General features: G+C 43.5%; 1 protein-coding gene across 3 annotated transcripts in view; it reads left to right on the forward strand.

Annotated features, from left to right (window-relative positions):
* The window catches only part of LOC140741484 (SH3 and cysteine-rich domain-containing protein 2-like), a 233,126-nt gene that overhangs the window by 118,195 nt on the left and 95,364 nt on the right, over positions 1-19,567 (forward strand). The gene's annotated exons all lie outside the window — the stretch shown is intronic.

The raw sequence follows: 19,567 nt of genomic DNA on the forward strand, positions 1-19,567 counted from the left end.
TATACAGCATTGGGAATTATATAAAAATAAAGTTAGAAGTACAGATATGGAATAAAATATGCAGAAATGCATAAATATTAGGATATAGTTATAATATGAACAGCATAACAAAAGGTGGTTTAAGGTGTTTACTGTGCAGTGCAGTGACTGAGGTAATAGGTAGAGGGGGTGGGGGGCTAACTAGAATGGTTGATCAGATTAACTGCCTGGGGAAAAAACTTTTTAAATGGAGTAAAGTTTTTTTTATTTTAATAGCTCTATAGAGCTTTTAAGAAGGGAAACTGTCTTTTGGAAAAGACGGGTTGCTGAGTGAGTAGAGTCCATAATGATTTTGTCATCTTTGTCTTTGTCTTGTAGTGATGGTATTCATTCCGCAGCTAATAACCTATTCTGCTGCCCTGATAGTTTGCTGCAATTTTTTTATATTATGAGAGGATGTTTCATGAAACCAAACAGTAATATGAGGATACTCTCTAATATGGTAGCGTAGAATTGCACAGCAAGGGTTACAGGGAGCCTATTCTATCTCTTGCAGAACAATTGGAGCCTGTTGGTATCTATTTTAATATGTGCATGTTGCTTTTCTCCTTGCGGTCATACTCAGTTAGGTGGATAAAGCATGCCATCTCCAATGCTTAATAATCCCTTTACATTTTTTCTCCATCCTCGTCACCCGTGTCTGCTCCACATTTGAATGATCAAGCAGGACATTTGCTAGATCTTCTTTCATCGGAGATTTAAATGACGGATGTGAAGGATAAATGCAAGCAGTTATAAATTGATGTAAGTAACACACAGAAAATGCTGGAGGAACTCAGCAGCCCAGAAAGCAGAGAAAGTGCAGTTGCCGTTTTAGGCCGAGACCCTTTGGCAGAGCAGGTCTCAGCCCGAAATGTTGACTGTACTTTTTTCCATAGATGCTGCCTGGCCTACTGAGTTCCTCCAGCATTTTGTGTGTGTTGGTTTGATTACTAGCATCTGCAGATTTTCTCTTATTTGTGTATAAATTGACATGCTTGTTTAAGGCAACACAATAGTTGTGTCCAGCCAAGAGGAGGGGAAATAGAAACACAATTGATCAGGACTCTGGACTGGGAGAGAAAAGTTTGACCACAATATACTGTTGGCTCCAGCAGGCTTTGTGTAACTTTAAGTAGGAAGTATTAGAAAATCATGCAAGAAGTGTGTCCAATGTATAGTCCTAATTTTTTACACTGCATTTGGATATTTTTATAAAATTTTGTGCAAACGTGTCAATGATGTATAATTTGTACTTGTGTTCAATGCAGTTTCAATCACTTTATGACTATATATGTGAGTGTGTGTGTGTAAATGCAGTCAGCATTCAGTGCAAATGCCTAACTATTTTTTAAAAATAATTTAATTGATTCTCTCAAAATTCAGAGTTTATTACTGTCTTGTGAAAGGCATGTGGACGGGCAATATTTTATCGCAAATATTTCTCACTAGAATCTAAGCCCGAAACTTCAATTCTTTATTCTTTTCTATAGATGCTGCCTGACCTCCTGAATTCCTTCAGCATTTTGTGTGTGTTACTTCTGGATGGGACATATTTTAAGTGCTTAACTTATAGTTCATCTAAGTGTGTGCAAATAATTTATAGACATGGCCATATGCGCGATAGAAAGCACTTAATGGGGTGGTGGGGCTGTATAGTTTGGGAGGTAGTGCTTTCAATTGTTCCCTGAGCATATTGAAGAATTTAAGAACAGTGTTTTTTTCTTAATTATTTATACATTCACTCATTAAATTCACATGGCCAATGTTTAGATACATGTGAAATAACTTCTAACACAGTGGCTAAGCATTCAAAGTTGCAAACAGAATGTGTTAAAAACACAAATGTTTAAACACTCAATTCTAAGCTGAGTATATGAGTGGAACCATGTTAAGTAGAACAAGTTTAGCTTCAAGCCTCTTCAGCACAAGTGATCTCTCTCCCTTGCCTTTCACAGACAGTTCAAAGCACATTCACTTGTTCATGATAAGAAGTGTAACCTAAAGCCAAAAATAAGTATCTCAAGTCAAATTAGCAAATATTTGAATAGCTGTAAATGATTTTTTTTGCTACAAATCTAATGTATTGGCAATTTAGATAATAGAACCATAGAACACTACAGCACAGTACTTCAGCCCTCCATGTTGTGCCGACCCATATAATCCTTAAAAAAAAAGTACTAAACCCACACTACCCCATAACCTTCCATTTTTCTTTCATCCATGTGCCTGTCCAAGAGGCTCTTAAATACCCCTAATGTTTTAGCCTCCACCACCATCCCTGGCAAGTTATTCCAGGCACTCTCAACCGTCTGTGTAAAAAAAAACAACTTATCCCTGATGTCTCCCCTAAACTTCCCTCCCTTAATTTTGTACATATGCCCTCTGGTGTTTCCTATTGGTGCCCTGGGAAACAGGTACTGACTATCCACCCTATCTATGCCTCTCATAATCTTGTAGACCTCTATCAAGTCCCCTCTCATTCTTCTACACTCCAAAGAGGAAAGTCCCAGCTCTGCTTACCTTGCCTCAAAACTTGTTCTCCAAACCAGGCAACATCCTGGTAAATCTCCTCTGCACCCTCTCCATAGCTTCCACATCCTTCCTATAATGAGGTGACCAGAACTGAACACAATACTCTGTGAGGTCTCACCAGAGATTTGTAGAGTTGCAACATGACCTCTCTACTCTTGAACTCAATCCCCCTTTTAATTAAGCCTAGCATCCCATAGGCCTTCTTAACTACCCTATCAACCTGTGCAGTGACCTTGAGGGATATTTGGATTTGAACCCCAAGGTCCCTTTGTTCCTCCACACTCTTAAGTAATTGACCATAAATCCTGTACTCAGTCTTCTGGTTTGTCCTTCCAAAATGCATCACCTCACACTTGTCCGGATTGAACGCCATCTACCATTTTTCTGACCACCTACAGCTCCATCCACAACTCCTCCAATCTTCGTGTCATCCGCAAATTTACTCACCCATCCTTCCACCTCTACATCCTCTACATTTATAAAAAATCACAAATAGCAGGGGACCCAGGACAGATTCCTGCGGCACTCCACTAGTCACCGACCTCCAGGCAGAATACTTTCCTTCCACAACTACCCTCTGCTTTCTTCCTTTAAGCCATTTTTTATTATCCAAACAGCCAAGGTTCCACTTATCCCATGCCTCATGACTTTCTGGATGAGTCTCTCGTGAGGGACCTTGTCAAATACTTTGCTAAAGTCCATGTAGACCACATCCACTGCCCTACCCTCATCAATTTCTTTTGTTACCTCTTCAAAAAACTCAATCAGGTTCGTGAGGCACGATCTTCCCTTCACAAAGCCATGTTGACTATCCATGAGTAGACTGTACTTCTCCAAATGCTCGTAGATCCTATCCTTAAGAATCCTTTCCAGTAGTTTGCATACCACCGACATAAGACTCACCGGTCTATAGTTTCCAGGTTTCTCCCTATTACCTTTTTTTAAACAAGGGAACTACATTTGCCATTCTGCAGTCCTCCGGCACTTCCTCTGTAGCCAAAGATGATTTAAAGATCATGGCTAATGCTCCTGCGATTTCTTCTCTCAATTCCCACAATAACCTGGGGTGTATCTTATCTGGCCCTGGGGATTTATCAATCTTAATGTTTTTAAGAAGATCCAGCACGTCTTCCTTCATCTCCATATTGTCCAGCACACAGGCCCTGCTCAACTTCGACCTCACCCTGATCAAGGTCCTTTTTTACTTGTGAAGACTGAAGCAAAGTATTCATTTACGACCTCCCCAACCTCCTCTGCCTCCAGGCACATGATGCCCTCTTTATCCTTTAGCGGTCCCACCTTCGTTCTTGTCATCCTCCTATTCTTCACATAGGCATAGAGCACCTTGGGGTTCTCCTTAATCCCACATGCCAAGGCCTTCTCATGTCCCCTTCAAGCTCTCCTAAGTCCTTTCTTTAGCTCCTTCCTGGCTACCCTATATTTCTCATGAGCCCCTCCTACTTCCTGCTTCTTACATCTAACATATGCTTCCTTTTTCCTCTTGACGAGTTGCCTCACATGTTTCGTCAGACACAGTTCCCTTTTCCTACCATTTTTTCCTTGCCTCAGTGGGACAAACCTATCCTGAACCCAGCTCAATTGGTCCCTAAACTTCTCCCACATTACTTCTGTGCTTTTCCCTTTGAACATCTGTTTCCAATTTACTCTCGCTAGTTCCTGCCTCATCCCTTCAAAGTTAGCCCTTCCCCAGTTAAGCACTTTACCATTTTGTCTAATTTTCTCCCTTTCCATAGCTATGCTGAAGCTAAGGGAGTTGTGGTCATTCTGACCAAAATGCTCCCCCACCAAGAGGTCTGTCACCTGACCAGGCTCATTACCCAGAACTAGATCCAGTATAGCCTCTCCTCTCGTCGGCCGGTCCTCATACTGTGTCAGGAATCCTTCTTGCACATACCTGACAAATTCAGCCCCATCTATCCCCCTTGCACTCAGGAGGTGCCAGTCAATATGAGGGAAGTTGGAATCACCCATAACTACACCCATAATGTTACTGGTTTAATGGAATTATTTATAATCCCAGGCAGAGCTGTTGTCATCACTGTTTAGTGTTATAAAAATACAGCACGGAAGCAGACCCTGTGGCACACAGAGTATATAATGATCATCAACCTCCCATTTACATGATATCGACATTTATCTTCTCCCCACATTTTCATCAACTCACCTAGACACTCAAGACAACTTACAGCAGCCACTTAAAATAAATTAAATAAATAAACCTACCAATTAATACATCTCTGGGACATAGAAGGAAACTGGAACACCCAAACAAAACCCGCAGAACCCACATAGTCACAGGAAGAATGTGCAAACTCCACACATGTCGCACCAGAAGTCCAGATTGAACCTGAGTCTCTGGCGCTGTGAAGCCAAAGCTCCACTGACTGGGCCAGAGATCGGTCCCATCAGTAGGATAGAGCACTGAGCACATGAAACAAATGGTTCTTTGTGGGGGAGAGGTGACAGGCAATGATGACTAATGCAAGCTTTGTCAGTGTTTTGGACACACAGCCACAAGTCAGTTTAAAAAGTCAGTTGCAGATGATACTAAGGTAGGTGGCGTTGTAGATAATGAAGTAGGTTTTCAAAGTTTGCAGAGAGATTTAGGCCAGTTAGAAGAGTGAGCTGAACGATGGCAGATGGAGTTTAATGCTGATAAGTATGAGGTGCTACATTTTGGTAGGAATAATCCAAATAGGACATACATCGTAAATAGTAGGGCATTGAAGAATGCAGTAGAACAGAGTGATCTAGGAATAATGGTGCATAGTTCTCTGAAGGTGGAATCTCATTTGGATAGGGTGGTGAAGAAAGCTTTTGGTATGCTGGCCTTCATAAATCAGAGCATTGAGTATAGGAGTTGGGATGTAATGTTAAAATTGTACAAGGCATTGGTAAGGCTGAATTTGGAGTATTGTGTACAGTTCTGGTTACCGAATTATAGAAAAGATGTCAACAAAATAGAGAGAGTACAGAGAAGATTTACTAGAATGTTACCTGGGTTTCAGCACCTAAGTTACAGGGAAAGGTTGAACAAGTTAGGTCTTTATTCTTTGGAGTGTAGAAGGTTGAGGGGGGACTTGATAGAGGTATTTAAAATTATGAGAGGGATAGATAGAGTTGACGTGGATAGGCTTTTTCCATTGAGAGTAGGGGAGATTCAAACAGGAAGACATGAGTTGAGAGTTAGGGGGCAAAAGTTTAAGGGTAACATGAGGGGGAATTTCTTTACTCAGAGAGTGGTAGCTGTGTGGAATGAGCTTCCAGTAGAAGTGGTAGAGGCAGGTTCGGTATTGTCATTTAAAGCAAAATTGGATAGGTATATTATGGCAGGAAAGGAATGGAGGTTTATGGGCTGAGTGCAGGTCGGTGGGACTAGGTGAGAGTAAGCATTCGGCACGGACTAGAAGGGCCAAGATGGCCTGTTTCTGTGCTGTAATTGTTATATGGTTAAAAAGCACTTAATGGAACAGGAGGTTTGATGGTTTGGGAGGTGGTGCACTCTTTTGGTCATTTTACTGGGCGTCTATATATTTCCAACAATCGAACCCACATCCACCACTTCCACTGACAGTTTGTTTCACAGTCGTACCTCTCTCTGAGAGATGAAGTTCCCTCTCAGCTTCCCCTCAAATATTTTGCCATTCACCCCTAACCTATAATCTCTAGTTCTAGTCTCACCCAACCTCAGTGTAAAAAGACTGCTTGCTTTAACCTTATCTATAGCCCTCAAAATTTTTTTTATACCTGATGGACATCCTGACCCACTGCAGCTGGCTGAATGTTACAAGGTGCTGGGGATGTTGGTCTGGGGGTCTGTACACTGGGCAAAAATCTCACAAAAGATTGAAAAGCTTCATAAGGATGTTAATTCAACTTTCGGTGCAATATTAGATTTACCACCACTAAGCACTTCTTTCCTCCTTTTCTCCTTCATTCCCCCCACTATCTGAAGGGATTGCTCTCTCTGTGACTTCCTTGTCCACATGTCCCTCTCCACTGATCTCCCTCCTGGCACTTATCCCTGCAAGTGGGACAAATACCATGCCTGCCCCTACACCATCTCCCTCACCACCAACTGAGGCAACACTTCATCTGTCAGGGTCATCTACTGGTTCAGAGTTCCCATTGTGGCCTCCTTTACATCAGTGAGACCTGATGCAGACTGGAGGACCACTTTGCCTAGTACTTTCACTCTGTCTGCCATAAAAGGCAACATCTCCCAGTGGCCATCCATTTCAATTCGACTTCCCATGCTGACATGACTGTCAATGGTTACCACTTCTACTGCATTGATAAGGCTGAACTCAGGTTGAAGGAGTAACACCTCGTATTCCATATGGGTAACCTCCAACCTGATTGAATGAACATTGATTTCTCTAAATGCCCATAACATTTTCCCCCTCCCTCCTTTTACCATTCCCCATTGCGGTTCCCCTCTTACCTGTTCTCTTCTCCTTGCCTGTCCATCAGCTCCCTCTTCCCTCCTCCTCCCATTTCTTCCATGTCCTCTGTCCTCTGTCCCTTCTTCTTCAGTCCTTTACCTCTTCCACTTCTTACTTCATCAGCCCTCCCCACCCACCCACCTTCCCCCTCACTTGATCTCACTTATCATCTGCCTGCTTGTATTCCTTACCCTCCCTCCACCTTTATATTCTAGCTTTTGCCCCCTTCCTTTCCAGTCCTGATGAATGGCCACAGCCTGAAATGCTGAGTGTTTGTTCCCCTCTGTAGGTGCTGCCTGAACTGCTGAGTTCCTCCAGTGTTTTATGTGTGTTCCTCAAGATTTATGGCATCTCTTGTGTTTGAGGTATTAGATTTAATCACTATTCTTTCCTGATAATGAAACTTAAGGTTTATGATGAGTGGTTAATTTGCATTTTAACCCCATCCAGTTTGTATTTAATGGCTCAGAGTTTCCTGGGAGCAGCAATCTATGCAAATGCACCGCTGCTGCATTCAACAGATCCCTGGCAAGAGCTTCCTGAACCAATGAAGATCCAAGCTGATCTAATGTAGGCCCTTCCAAGGATAAATCCCGGTGAAATGTACTGACAGCAGTGAATTGTGAGCCTCATTCTAAAGTAATTTTCAAAGCAGTCAAACAATTCAAAGTAGAGAACAAAGTGCTATAAGCTCCATCTTTCTATCATTCGTTAAATTCAAGGATGTTCAACAGCTACTTATGAGGCTGAAATACAGAAGAATGAGACCCCCTCTACCCAGCATCTTGTTGGCAAATGTGCAGTTGCTGGAGAACAAAATTGAGGACCTGAGGGCAAGATTGCTGTATTGAAGGGAAATGAGAGATTGTCCTGTTCTAAGTTTTACCAAGACATGGCTTACGCCCAGCATGCCATTTACAATGATCAGACCCAAAGACTTCTCAGTTCCCAGGATGGAGTGAATTGCTGAATTGGAAAAGGCAAAAGGTGGAGGTGTGTATTTCATTATTTACTCTTGATGGTGCTCTGATGTGGTGGTTTTGTCAAACTTGTGTTTCCCCGACTTTGAACACCTAACAGTCAAATGCTGTCCATTCTATATATTTAGGGAGTTTGCATCAGTGATCCTCACCAGAGTTTACATACCACCAGTGACTGACTATAATCAAGCACTTGAGTTACTGCTTGATGCTGTCTCTGAACAAGAATTAGTCCATTCCGATGCATTTCAAATCATGGTTGGTGACTTCAACCAGATTTGTTTGAAGCAAACCCTGTTCAATTGCCATCAGTATATAACCTGTAGCACCAGAGGTCCAATTACAGTAGACCACTGCTATACTACAGTTGCATGCCCAGACCATATTTTGGGAAAATAGATCACCTGGCTGTCTTTCCTCTACCCACATACAGGTAAAGGCAGAAAAGTAAAGCTCCAGAGATTAGGACAACAAAGAGGTGGTCATGGGAGGCAATGGAGCAGCCACAGCATTGCTTCAATTTGATGGGCTGGGATGTGTTGAAGGGCTCATCTATGGATCTGAATTAATACACAATGGTTGTCACGGACTTTATAAAAACAGATGTAGACGAATGTGTCCCCTCAAAATCATTCAGAGTCTTCTCCAACCTGAAAATCCCTGGATGAATTATGAGATCCTCAATCTGTTGAGGGCCAGATCAGAGGCATTTAATTCTGATGACCAAAAAAGTTTCAGGTGTGATCTCTGGAAAGCCATCTCGTGGGCAAAGTAACAATTCTGGACTAAACTTGAATCAATGAAGGATGCTTGACAGTTATGGCAGGGCTTGAATACTCTCACCTCTTATAAAGTCAAATCAAGTGACATAGGCGACAACAGGGCTTCACCTCCAGATAAGCCCAATGCCTTCTATGCTCACTTTGACCATCACAAACTCCAACAGTCCCCAATCATCCTATGATTTCAGTCTCTGAAGTCGACGTGTGAGCATCCTTCAAGAGGTGAACATACAAAAAGCATCCAGCCCAAACAGGGTACCTGGCCAAGTATGAAAGACCAGTGCTGATCAATTGGCTGGAGTGTTCACTGAGATCTTTAACCGCTTGCTTTGGCAGTCTAAGGTATCCACCAGCTTCAAGCAAGCATCTCTTATACCAGTGCCTAAGAAGAGCTTGGTAACCTGCCTTAATGACTACTTTATCATTCAGTAGCCACGCATCCACTGTGATGAAGTGTTTTGAGAGGTTGATGATGAAACCTATCAACTGCTGCCTGAGACGCAACTTGGATCTGCTCCAATTTGCTGACCAGTGCAACTGGTCCATAGCAGATGCCATCTCATTGGCTCTTCACTCAATCCTGGAACATCTGGACAGCAAGATGCTCTTTATCGACTACAGCACAGCATTCAATACTATTATCCGTTCAAAGCTAATCAATAAGCTTCAAGACCTTGTCCTCAATGCCTCCTTATGCAATTGGATTCTCGATTTCCTTACTTGCAAACCCCAGTCAGTTTGGATTGGCAACAACTAATTCTCCAAAATCTTCATCAGCACAGATGCACCACAAGGCTGTGTGCCTAGCTCCCTGCTCTACTCACTTTACACTTGTGGCTAACCACAATTCCAGTGCCATATTCAAGTTTGCTGATGACACCACTGTCATAGGCCGAATCAATGGTGGTGACAAATCAGCATATAGGAGGAAGATTGAAAATCTGGCTGAGTGGTGCCATAACAACAATCACTTACTCAATGTCAGCAAGATTATTGACTTCAGGAGGAGGAATCCAGAGGTCTAAGGACCAGTCCTCATTGAGGGATCAGAGGTGGAGAGGGTCAGCAACTCTAAATTTATTATTTCGAAGGACTGGTCCTGGGACCAGTGCATAAGTGCAATTATGAAGAAGACCTGGCAGCGTTGCTACTTAGAAGTTTGTGAACATTCGGCATGACATCTAAAACTTTGACAAACTTCTATAGATGTGTGATTGAGAGTATATTGACTGGCTGCATCACAGCCTGGTATGAAAACACCAGTGCCCTTGAACAAAAAATCCTACAAAAAACAGTGGATATTGCCCAATCTGTTGTGGGTACAGCTCTCCCCACCACTGAGCACATCTACATGAAATACTGTCACAGGAAAGCAGCATCCATCATCAGGGACCCCCACCACTGAGGACATGCTCTCTTCTCACTACTGCCATCAGGAAGAAGGTACTGGAGCTTCAGGACTCACACCTCTACGTTCAGGAACAGTTATTACCCCCTTAGCCATCAGGCTCTTGAACCAAAGGGGTTAACTTCTCTAAATTTCACTTGCCCCATCATGGAAATGCTGCCACAAACTTGACTCACTTCAAGGACTCTTCATCTCATGTTCTCAATATTTATTGCTTATTCTTTTATTTATTATTATTTCTTTCTTTGTGTATTTGCACAGTTTGTTGTCTTTTGCACTCTGGTTGAATGCCCAGTTGGTGTGGTCTTTCATTGATTCTATTATGGTTATCATTATGGATTTATTGAGTGTGCCCACAAGAAAATGAATCTCAGGATTGTATATGGTGACATATATGTACTTTGATATAAATTTACTTTGAACTTTAGACTTTTAGAAGTTGTATGCTTTATTCAAATATTCGTGTTACTAAGAATTGTAGGTAAAATTAAATCAATTTAAATGAATTAATAGAGATGCAGATTACCAGAAGATTGCCTTTCTCCATCTCCCCACTCTTGAAATGAATGGCATTACTGTGCCAGTTTTGGATGTGGCCTAGCATTGCTTCAGTAGGCATGGAAGCTGGCCCTTCGTGACACAATTCCTTAAGTCTTGTTTCAAATAAGTCAGCTGGTCCCCAGTAAGAAGTTCTCCATTTACATGGAGCACTGCCTTAAGAAAGCAGCATCCATCATCAAAGACCCTCGCCATCCAGGCCATGCCTTTGTCTTACTACTACTATCAGGAAGGAGGCCTTAGGGCCCACGTGAAACCCATTCTCCTGCCCTCTACCCATAACTTTTGATGCCCTTCCTAATCAAGAACTTAGCAACCTCTGCTTTAAACATACCCAATAATTTGGCCTCCACAGCCATCTGTGGCAAAGAATTCACAGATCTCCATCATTTTCTAAACTCCAGTGAGCAAAGGCCCAGGGCCATCAAATGCTTCTTGTACATTAACCCTTTCATTCCCAAGATAATTCTCATGAGCCTCCTCTGGACCCTCTGCAATGTCAGCAATCCCTTCTTAGATAAGTGGCCCTAAACTGCTCACAATACTCCAAGTGCAGTCTGTCCAATACCTTGTGAAGTCTCAGTTCATTGTCTTTGAGTGGCACAGTGCAGCAGGTGCTCTACTGTTGCAGTGACCAGAAATCTGACCCTGACCTCTGTTGCTCTTTCTGTGGACTGTAACATTTTTCTCTGTGGTTGCATGAGTTTTCTCTGCTGTTTCTTTTTCATTCCAAAAGAGGAGCTGGCTGATTAATTAGATAACACACAAAATGCTGGTGGAACACAGCAGGCCAGGCAGCATCTATAAGGATAAGCACTGTCGACGTTTCGGGCCGAGACCCTTCATCAGGACTAACTGAAAGTAAAGATAGTAAGAGATTTGAAAGTAGTGGGGGGAGGGGGAAATGTGAAATAATAGGAGAAGACCGGAGGGGGTGGGATGAAGCCAAGAGCTGGAAAGGTGATTGGAGAAAGTGATACAGAGCTGGAGAAGGGAAAGGATCATGGGACGGGAGGCCTCGAGAGAAAGAAAGGGGAAGGGGGGGAGCACCAGAGGGAGATGGAGAACAGGCAGAGTGATGGGCAGAGAGAGAGAAAAAAAAACAAACAACTAAATACGTCAGGGATGGGGTAAGAAGGGGAAGAGGGGCATTAACGGAAGTTAGAGTAGTCAATGTTCATGCCATCAGGTTGGAGGCTACCCAGCCGGTATATAAGGTGTTGTTCCTCCAACCTGAGCGTGGCTTCATCTTGACAGTAGAGGAGGCCATGGATAGACATATCAGAATGGGAATGGGATGTGGAATTAAAATGTGTGGCCACTGGGAGATCCTGCTTTCTCTGGCGGACCGAGCGTAGGTGTTCAGCAAAATGGTCTCCCAGTCTTCGTCGGGTCTCACCAATATATAAAAGGCCACACCTGGAGCACTGGACGCAGTATACCACACCAGCCAACTCACAGGTGAAGTGTCGCCTCACCTGGAAGGACTGTCTGGGGCCCTGAATGGTGGTGAGGGAGGAAGTGTAAGGGCAAGTGTAGCACTTGTTCCGTTTACAAGGATAAGTGCCAGGAGGGAGATCGGTGGGAAGGGATGGGGGGAACGAGTGGACAAGGGAGTCGTGTAGAGAGTGATCCCTGCGGAAAGCAGAAAGAGGGAAAGATGTGCTTGGTAGTGGGATCCCGTTGGAGGTGGCGGAAGCTACGGAGAATTATACATTGGACCTGGAGGCTGGTGGGGTGGTAGGTGAGGATAAGGGGAACCCTATCCAGAGTGGGGTGGCAGGTGGATAGGGTGAGGGCAGATGTGCAGGGTAATGGGAGAGATGCGTTTGAGAGCAGAGTTGAAGGTGGAAGAAGGGAAGGTCCCTTTGTTTAAAAAAGGAAGACATCTCCTTTGTCCCGGATTGAAAAGCCTCATCCTGAGAGCAGATGCGGCGGAGACGGAGGAATTGTAAGAAAGGGATATCATTTTTGCAAGAGAAAGGGTGGGAAGAGGAATAGTCCAGGTAGCTGTGAGAGTCTGTAGGCTTATAGTAGATATCAGTAGATAAGCCGTCTCCAGAGATGGAGACAGAAAGATCAAGAAAGGGGAGGGAGGTGTCGGAAATGGACCAGGTAAATTTGAGGGCAGGGTGAAAGTTGGAGGCAAAGTTAATGAAGTCAACGAGCTCAGCATGCGTGCAGGAGGCAGCACCAATGTAGTCATCGATGTAACAAAGGAAAAGAGGGGGACGGATACCCGTATAGACTTGGAACATGGACTGTTCCACAAAGCCAACAAAAAGGCAGGCATAACTGGGACCCATGCGGGTGCCCATGGCTACACACTTGGTTTGGAGGAAGTGGGAGGAGCGAAAGGAGAAATTATTGAGAGTAAGAGCTAATTCCGCTAGACGGAGGAGAGTGGTGGTAGAGAGGAATTGGTTAGGTCTGGAATCCAAAAAGAAGCGAAGAGCTTTGAGACCATCCGGGTGGGGGATGGAGGTATATAGGAACTGGACATCCATGGTGAAAATAAGGCGGTGGGGGCCAGGGAACTTAAAATCATTGAACAAATTCAAAGTGTGAGAAGTGTCACAAACATAGGTGGGAAGAGATTGAACAAGGGGGGATAAGACAGTGTCAAGGTATGCAGAAATGAGTTCAGTGGGGCAGGAGCAAGCTGAGACAATAGGTCTACCTGAACAGGTAGGTTTGTGGATCTTGGGTAGGAGGTAGAAACGGGAAGTGCGGGGTGTGGGAACTATGAGGTTGGTGGCAGTGGATAGGAGATCCCCAAAGCTGATAAGGTTGGTGATGGTATAGGAGACAATGGCCTGGTGCTAATTAGTGGGGTCATGATTTAGGGGTAGATAAGACGAGGTATCAGAGAGTTGTCGCTGTGCCTTGGCCAGGTAGAGGTCAGTACGCCAGACAACAACAGTTCCCCCCTTATCAGCAGGTTTTATAGTGAGGTTGGGATTGGTGCGGAGGGAGCGGAGAGCAGAGCGTTCGGAAGGAGTGAGATTGGGATTGGTGCGGAGGGAGCGGAGAGCAGAGCGTTCGGAAGGAGTGAGGTTGGAATTGTAACAGGGTGTGGTGAAGTCGAGACGGTTGATGTCCCGTCGGCAATTAGCAATAAAGAGATCTAGAGCAGGCAGAAGACCAGAGTGGGGTGTCCATGAAGAGGAGGAGGGTTGAAGACGGGAGAAGGGGTCATCAGTGGGGGTAGGAGAGTCCTTGCCAAAGAAATAAACTCGGAGATGGAGCCGGCGGAAGAAGAGTTCAGCGTCATGGTGTACGCAGAACTCACTGAGGTGTGGGCGAAGGGGGACAAAGCTGAGGCCCTTACTGAGGACTGCCTCAGAGAGTTGAAGGTTGGAGGGAATGGTAAAGACCCGGCACGGATGAGAGATGGGATCAGAGGGGGAGGGAGGCTGGTAGTGTCAGTGGAGAGGGAAGGGTTGGGGTGAGAGGAAGATGGAGCCTCCCCTTCATACCCCATCCCTGACATATATAGTTGTTTGTTTTTTTTCTCTCTCTCTGCCCATCACTCTGCCTGTTCTCCATCTCCCTCTGGTGCTCCCCCCCCCACTCCCCCTTTCTTTCTCTCGAGGCCCTCCCGTCCCGTCCCAGCTCTGTATCACTTTCGCCAATCACCTTTCTAGCTCTTAGCTTCATCCCACTCCCTCCGGTCTTCTCCTATCATTTCGCATTTCCCCCTCCCCCCACTACTTTCAAATCTCTTACTATCTTTCAGTTAGTCCTGACGAAGGGTCTTGGCCCGAAATCTCGACAGTGCTTCTCCCTATAGATGCTGCCTGGTCTGCTGTGTTCCACCAGCATTTTGTGTGTGGTGTTTGAATTTCCAGCATCTGCAGATGTCCTCGTGTTTGCTGATTAATTAGATACCATAAATTTCCGTTGGTAACTGGCAACAGAATTGGGTAGAGTTAATGAGGGTCTCATTAAAGGGTGATGCTTTAATTAGGGTAACTTTTCTGTCTCTGGAGAAGATATTCAAGAAAAAATAGCTTTTACAAAAACAAATATTGTAATTTGATAGGTAATGGTAACTCTAAACTTTCAGTATGCTTCATAAATAATATTTTCAGAATTTTTAAGTGAGTTTAAAAACCTGAATGTGCTAGAATTTCACTATTTTGAGCTTGTCCCTATCCAGACTCTGTAACTTTGTCTTCAAAATAAAGTAATAATAAGTATTAAATTCATGAGACTTTTAGGTTTTATTTTCTCACAAGAACTTTTTTTAAAAAACATGTCAAATTCATGTGAGATATTTTTATACAATTTGTAAATTTTTTAAAGGCAAAGAAACGCTGTTACCAATGCATTTCTACTTACCAACACACAACACATTTTAGAGACCAATCAAGATTTTTCAAACAACTACCGTACTTATGCGGTTGCCATAAAAATGACAAGTGACGGGAGTATGTCCATCGTGTCCATAAATGTGGGTCATTAAAGATTTATCCCCCCTGATCTGAGAGTGTGTTTATTATGTGTCATTACCAAACAAGTTATTATTGAGTGTTTTAACTGAAAAATAAATAACTTCACAAACAAGAAAATCTACAGATGCTGGAAATCCAAAGCAACACACACAAAATGCTGGAGGAACTCAGCAGGCCAGGTGACATCTATAGAAAGGAATACAATCGACATTTGGGGCTGAGCCCCTTCAGCAGGACTGGGAAAAAAAGGTGGGGGGAGGGGAGGGTTTCACTTAACAAGGTGTTAAGTGAAACCTGGGGAGGAGGGGTGAAGTAAAGAGCTGGGAAGTTGGATTGGTAAGAGGGATAAAGGGCTGGAGATAGGGAAATCTAATAGGTGAAGACAAAAGATCATGGAAGAAAGAAAAAGGAGAGGAGCACCAGAGGGAGACAATGGGTATGCAAGGAGATAAGGTGAAAGAGGGGAAAAAGGGATGGGGAATGGTGAAGGAGGGGCATTACTGGGAGCTCGAGAAATTAACGTTCATGCCATCAGGTTGGTGGCTACCCATACGGAACATAAGGTGTTGCTTCTCCAACTTGTGTATAGCTTCATTGTGACAGTAGAGGAGGCCATGTATTGACATGTCAGAATGGGAAGTGGAATTAAAATGGATGGCCACTGGACATCCCGCTTTTTCTGGGTGCTTGCCAAAATGGTCTCCCAATCTATGTGGGATCTCACCAATATACAGGAGGCCACACCAGGTACAGTAGATGACTCCAACAGACTCATTGGTGAAGTGTCGCCTCACCTGGAAGGGCTGTTTGGGGCCCTGAATGGCAGTGAGGGAGGAGGTGTAAAGGCAGGTATGGCACTTGTTCCAGAGGGAGATCAGTGGGGAGAGACAAATGGACAAGGGAGTGATCCCTGCGGAAAGCAGAGAGTGAGGTGAGGGAAAGATGTGGTGGGATCCCACTGGAGATGGTGGAAGTTAGAGAATAATGTGCTGGACATGAAGGCTGGTAGGTGAGGACAAGAAGAACCCTATCCCTGGTGTGACGGTGGGAGGATGGGATGAGGTCAGACGTGCTTGAAATGGAAGAGATGGGGTTGCAGGCAGCATTGATGGTGGAGGAAAGGAAGCCCCTTTCTTTGAAAAAGTAGGACATCTCATTTGTTCTGGAATGAAGAGCCTCATCCTGAGAGCAGATGCAGCAGAGATGGAGGAATTGAGAGAAGGAGATGGCATCTTAATAAGTAACAGTGTGGGAAGAAGTATCGTCTAGGTAGCTGTGAGAATAAATAACTTCACTTTATTTCTGTATATTTAAATTACATTTGAAAACTAGCTATCCAGTTGAGTTAACAAGTGTGAGACTGAGCCAACTTTTTCTTTAAAAAGTGAGAAATATCACTCCCATCACACAACTGGCGGTGAAGTTGTCAAGATGGCCCCAAAGTCCCAAAGAACTCAGGAAGACTTGGATAGGCTGGGTGAGTGGGCAGATACTTGGCAGATGACATTTAATGTGAGTAAGTGAGGTTATCCACTTTGGGAATAAGAACAGGAAGGCAGATTATTATCTGAACGGTGTAAAGTTAGGTAAGGGAGAAATACAAAGAGATCTGGGAGTCCTTGTTCATCAGTCACTGAAGGTGAATGAGTAAGTGCAGCAGGCAGTGAAGAAGGCTAATGGAATGTTGGCCTTTATTACAAAGGGAATTGAGTACAAGAGCAACGAAATCCTCTTGCATTTGTACAGAGCCCTGGTGAGACCACACCTGGAGTATTGTGTACAGTTTTGGTCTCCAGGGTTAAGGAAGGACATCCTGGCTGTAGAGGAAGTGCAGCGTAGATTCACAAGGTTAATTCCTGGGATGTCAGGACTGTCTTACGCAGAGAGGTTAGAGAGACTGGGCTTGTACACGCTGGAATTAAGGAGATTGAGAGGGGATCTGATTGCAACATATAAGATTATTAAGGGATTGGACAAGATAGAGGCAGGAAATATGTTCCAGATGCTGGGAGAGTCCAGTACCAGAGGACATGGTTTGAGAATAAGGGGTAGGTCATTTAGGACAGAGTTAAGGAAAAACAACTTCTCCCAGAGAGTTGTGGGGGTCTGGAATGCACTGCCTCGGAAGGCAGTGGAGGCCAATTCTCTGGATGCTTTCAAGAAGGAGCTAGATAGGTATCTTATGGATAGGGGAATCAAGGGATATGGGGACAAGGCAGGAACTGGGTATTGATAGTAGATGATCAGCCATGATCTCAAAATGGTGGTGCAGGCTCGAAGGGCCGAATGGTCTACTTCTGCACCTATTGTCTATTGTCATCAGCAGACCGATCAAGAAAAAATACAGAGACACAATTAAAGAAGACCTAGTGAAATATTAACAATATCATGAAAGAGAAAGAGATAGATACAAAAAAGGGAGACAGGAAAATGTAAGTTCATCTCACAATTACCAAAGCATGAACAGAGACTGAAGAGATGACAGTGGAGAGTTAATCAAAGAAGCAAAAGGGCTGCTGATGAGAAAAGGCAGGCAGTACAGAGTTTTATAGCAGAGAAAACCCCACCAGAATCTCCAGTAGGCCAGTGACAAGAACAGAATGACCTACATCCTCCTGAGGCTTCATCTATACACTAATGGAGACTATAAGAAGGTGCATTAAATTTCAATTTTTTTTTCCCCCAGAGTTGTTGAGATTTCTGTGTATGGTTCATAAAACTTGATTTTTTAAAAGTGTGTAGAGGGTTGAGTAAATGTTATGTCCATGTTTTTTAAAAAAAAGTGTTCCCTCTTATGGATAGTTGAAAAATAATGATCTCAATAATCTGTTTGAAATTTGAATTGCTGATTATTCCAGAGTTGGGGAGGATTAGGCAAATGTTTTGTAAACATTATTGTCTTTTTTAACAAGACTAGACAATGCCCAGTTTAGTTGGGCTGCCTATGTTGATGTTTCATGTGGATGTTTTTAACAAAGTTCTCTAGCTGCCTGCCTTAAAAACTGTGGTCTCTTATGCAATTTTGATAAATAGTCAGACTGTAATGATGTGTTTTTAATTGTAAATGTTGCTTCTAGTTGGACAGATGTTTTGTCAGAGTTAATGTTAAAGTAAAACCATTGTTTGTCAATGTCAAAAGTATTCTGACATTACCATCACAATGCATATTTTGATGGGAAATAAAGTTTTGTTCAGTCATATTTGTCTGAACTCATTTGCTGGAGTCAAGTGCTTTGATGCCAAAATTGACATTCTGCCAAAAAGAGTTAAAATTCTTCTCATCTTTTTTTCTCCAGTCCTGATGAAAGGTTGCAGCCCGAAACGTCGACTGTTTATTTTTTTCCACAGATGCTGCCTGGCCTACTGAGTTCCTCCAGCATTTTCTCTGTGTTGCTTAAAATTCCAATAGTCTGATTAGTAATGCAGCATCTACAAGTTTGCGGATGACATGAAGCTGGGCGGCGGTGTTAGCTGTGCGGAGGATGCTAAGAGGATGCAGGGTGACTTGGATAGGTTAGGTGAGTGGGCAAATTCATTGCAGATGCAATTTAATGTGGATAAATGTGAAGTTATCCACTTTGGTTGCAAGAACAGGAAAACAGATTATTATCTGAACAGTGGCCGATTAGGAAAAGGGGAGGTGCAACGAGACCTGGGTGTCATTGTACACCAGTCATTGAAGGTGGGCATACAGGTACAGCAGGCAGTGAAAAAGGCAAATGGTATGTTGGCATTCATAGCAAAAGGATTTGAATACAGGAGCAGGGAGGTTCTACTGCAGTTGTACAAGGCCTTGGTGAGACCGTACCTAGAGTATTGTGTGCAGTTTTGGTCCCCTAATCTGAGGAAAGACATTCTTGCCATAGAGGGAGTACAGAGAAGGTTCACCAGATTGATTCCTGGGATGGCAGGACTTTCATATGAAGAAAGACTGGATCGACTAGGCTTATACTCACTAGAATTTAGAAGATTGAGGGGGGATCTTACTGAAACGTATAAAATTCTAAAGGGATTGGACAGGCTAGATGCAGGAAGATTGTTTCCGATGTTGGGGAAGTCCAGAACGAGGGGTCACAGTTTAAGGATAAAGGGGGAAGCCTTTTAGGACCGAGATGAGGAAAAACTTCTTCACACAGAGAGTGGTGAATCTGTGGAATTCTCTGCCACAGGAAACAGTTGAGGCCAGTTCATTGGCCATATTTAAGAGGAAGTTAGATATGGCCCTTGTGGCTAAAGGGATCAGGGGGTATGGAGAGAAAGCAGGTACAGGGTTCTGAGTGTACTCCTGCACCTATTTTCTATGTTTCTATGTTTCTAAACAAGTGTTTCATTGTTTAGCCAAGGAAAATATTGACACACTTAA

The sequence above is a fragment of the Hemitrygon akajei genome, chromosome 18 (assembly GCF_048418815.1).
Source record: "Hemitrygon akajei chromosome 18, sHemAka1.3, whole genome shotgun sequence".
In the NCBI taxonomy this organism is placed as follows: Eukaryota; Metazoa; Chordata; class Chondrichthyes; order Myliobatiformes; family Dasyatidae; genus Hemitrygon; species Hemitrygon akajei.